The 2,926-nt window shown below is 39.3% G+C and overlaps 1 long non-coding RNA gene across 1 annotated transcript; it reads left to right on the top strand.

Moving 5' to 3' along the window:
• The first annotated feature begins 480 nt into the window (after positions 1-480).
• Positions 481-2,926, top strand: LOC139226360 (uncharacterized). The gene is made up of 3 exons (XR_011587245.1): positions 481-546; positions 1,071-1,230; positions 2,537-2,926. It is a non-coding gene; the product is annotated as an uncharacterized lncRNA (long non-coding RNA).

Genomic DNA, 2,926 nt, shown 5'->3' with positions numbered 1-2,926 from the left:
CTCCTCAGTAATATACTGGTTCTAGATTTTTTTTGCTCCAGTCCCTGGAATGGGACTTGAACCCACAACCTTCTGACTCGGGCAGGGGTGCTACCCACTGAGCCATGTCTGACACCATAAACAACAGATAGTATAAAACATAAATGAACAGCATACTGTATAACAGTGAATCATACAGTTCACAATCCTCAATACATATAATAAAGACATCACTTACTATCTATAGACACCTAACAGAAACTCACTTCTTGTGCTGTGAAAAACACATCATCTCGAACTAACCTGGTTTCTCTTACAAAAGCAAAATACTACAGATGGTGGTAATCTGAAGGTGCTCGACCGGAAACGCTAACTGTTTCTCGTTCTACAGATGCTGCCTGACATGCTCAGTATTTCTAGTATTTTCTGTTTTTATTTCTAGTTTCTCTGCTGGTTGGTTTAAAGCTGAAAATGGATTCAACTACTTTCTCAGACAAGTTTACCCACAGAAATAATAGACAACTGCTTGATTGACCTCTAATTAGATCAGGTCATCCTTTGATAATGGTATGGATGTTTGTTCCTTCATTTTATCTTATCTGTGATAAATATAACTAAAAGCCTTTGAAATCAGGCTACATTAACATGGAAATTTATATTTTGTTTCCTGGGAAACCACCACATATTAATCGAACTTTACCGTAACAATGTGCACCTTCTATGCCTTGTAGTAACCAGTTTACGGCCACAATTAACAGTGTGTACTGTTCCTAATACACACAAGCTAAAAATTCAACACTGACAAAAAGCTATTTTGTCTCACTAGCATATCTACTGCTGTGATTATACATCCCCTTCCACCAGCAGGTAGATGAAGAGATATTGGCTTGACTTTATGAAAATGCAGTTACAGCACCATTGCAAAGGGAGGGGGAAAGTGGTATTTAAAAAAAAAACTACCCCCAGATACTTTTGAGTGGGTGATTTTTAATGTGGGCCAGTTTTCTGCTATCATTGTCTCCTATCTTTATAGAAAGATATTTCCTTCTTGGAAAGCTACTTGTTTTCTTCCATGTTCCACCCTCTCCTAGGCTGCTTCGTATCATCTACCATGGTGCAGAGGGCAAGACAAAGCTGTCAGACCCTGCATTGTTACAGCAACTAGTCAGTAGAAGGAGTGAGAAACCAGACAAGGCTGACTTTCCCTAGTGATTTTCTGTGCTGTGTCTTAGTAGAGGAATCATAATAGAGGTAATATGTGCTGCACCTCTTTCTGTCTACTGTATTTATATTTACAAACTTGTCACACCTGAAAGTGTCACTTGAGGGTGTCATGTGTCTAGAGGGAATAAATAATGAATGTTGAAATGAGAACTTAACTATTAAGTTATAAATCAGATACCCAATTGACAAATGTGAATGAATCAAAAACATTTAGACTTGGTTAGTAAGTTTCAATGAATGGGTACAGAAGCAGGGTGTAGCCAGTGAAATCAGTTAAGGAAAGTTGGTTCAAGCCAGTATTTTGACATTCTCTTCCAACTTAAAATGTACCAGTGAAAGTAATATTTATAACATAATCCTATAAAAATGTAAACAATTGTGCATAAAATGCTTTGTTCTTACGAATGGAATTGGTCATATGGTATTGCAAATTATTCTTTGAGACCCCCTCCTGGGTTTGCAACAGTTGCTGCAGCTTTTGGTTTTCAGTTGAGTTTTGCTGCCTATATTTTTTTTGTGGCCAGTAGGGTGGGAATTCTGCATGTGTGACTTGACTGGCCAGAAAATGTGGGAATGCACAATATTTTACATTGATTTTTACCATTTATTTAATTTGGTTTGTACAGTTTAGTGGTTTTTAATTGAACTTTGTTTGCATGTGTGCAGTGTTAGATCCAACCCAGAAGTTGGACTGTACACATAATGATTCTTTAAAATCATTCCAGGCTTTAAAAATTCAATGGAAGTAGAATCATCGAATGGTTACAGCACAGAAGGAGCCCGTTGAGCCCGTGTCGACCCTCTGCAAGAGCACCCCACTCCCCTGCCCTTTCCCATAGCCCTGCAAATTTCTTTCCTTCAGGTACTTAACCAATTCCCTTTTGAAAGCCCCAATTGAATCTGCCTCCACCACCCTTTCAGGCAGTGCATTCCAGATCATAACTACTCGCTGTGTAAAAGGGTTTCCTCATGTCGCCTTGGGTTCTTCTGCTAATCACTTTAAATCTGTGTCCTCTGGTTTGCAACTCTTCCGCCAATGGAGCAGTTTTTCTCTCGGCCCCTAAAGTTGTTTTTATATATATTTTGCTGGTCCACATTATAAATGAATTGCTACATTTCTGATTTAGTGGAGGATTTATTTTTTAATCACATCACATAAGCAAGGTTGAACTAATTTGATTATATTTCATTTTCATGTATTTATATGTTTTAGCCAATTGGCCCAATTCAGAAGGTTGGTGTGGGTGGCAGGGCTATTGCATAACATTTATAGATATAAATTTATTAAAGCATTTTCTGTTAGAAATGTCTTTCATCATGTTTCCGATTATAGGCCTGTGCCTATGTGAGAAGGCTGAGTCTTGAGTTCATGGAGGTTCCCAGACCTATCCCTATTAGCTGAAGAGAATAACTTGGACAACTACAGCTCCCAGTTATGGCATACAGGTCCGTGCAGCAGAGCAGGTCTCCAGTCGTCCTGGTTTACTCTTACCACTGGATAACGATCTAGCTCGGTCAAGTCCATGTGGTGGCTGATGTGCAACGGTCACCACACATTAAAAAAAATCCATACACAGGCATCTTCCACCCCTGGAGTTCAGGACTGGAATATCGGGTCCTCCATTGAAACATCAGTGAACTCATCCCTTTTGGTGTGGAAGCAAGTCATCCTCGTTCAAGGGACCGTCTATGAATGAATGACAGTGTGAATGGCCAGCCTTGT

The sequence above is a fragment of the Pristiophorus japonicus genome, chromosome 16, assembly GCF_044704955.1.
Source record: "Pristiophorus japonicus isolate sPriJap1 chromosome 16, sPriJap1.hap1, whole genome shotgun sequence".
NCBI classification, from domain to species: Eukaryota; Metazoa; Chordata; class Chondrichthyes; family Pristiophoridae; genus Pristiophorus; species Pristiophorus japonicus.
The sequence above is the reverse complement of the archived record's forward strand: the minus strand, read 5'-3'. Positions and strand labels throughout refer to the sequence as shown.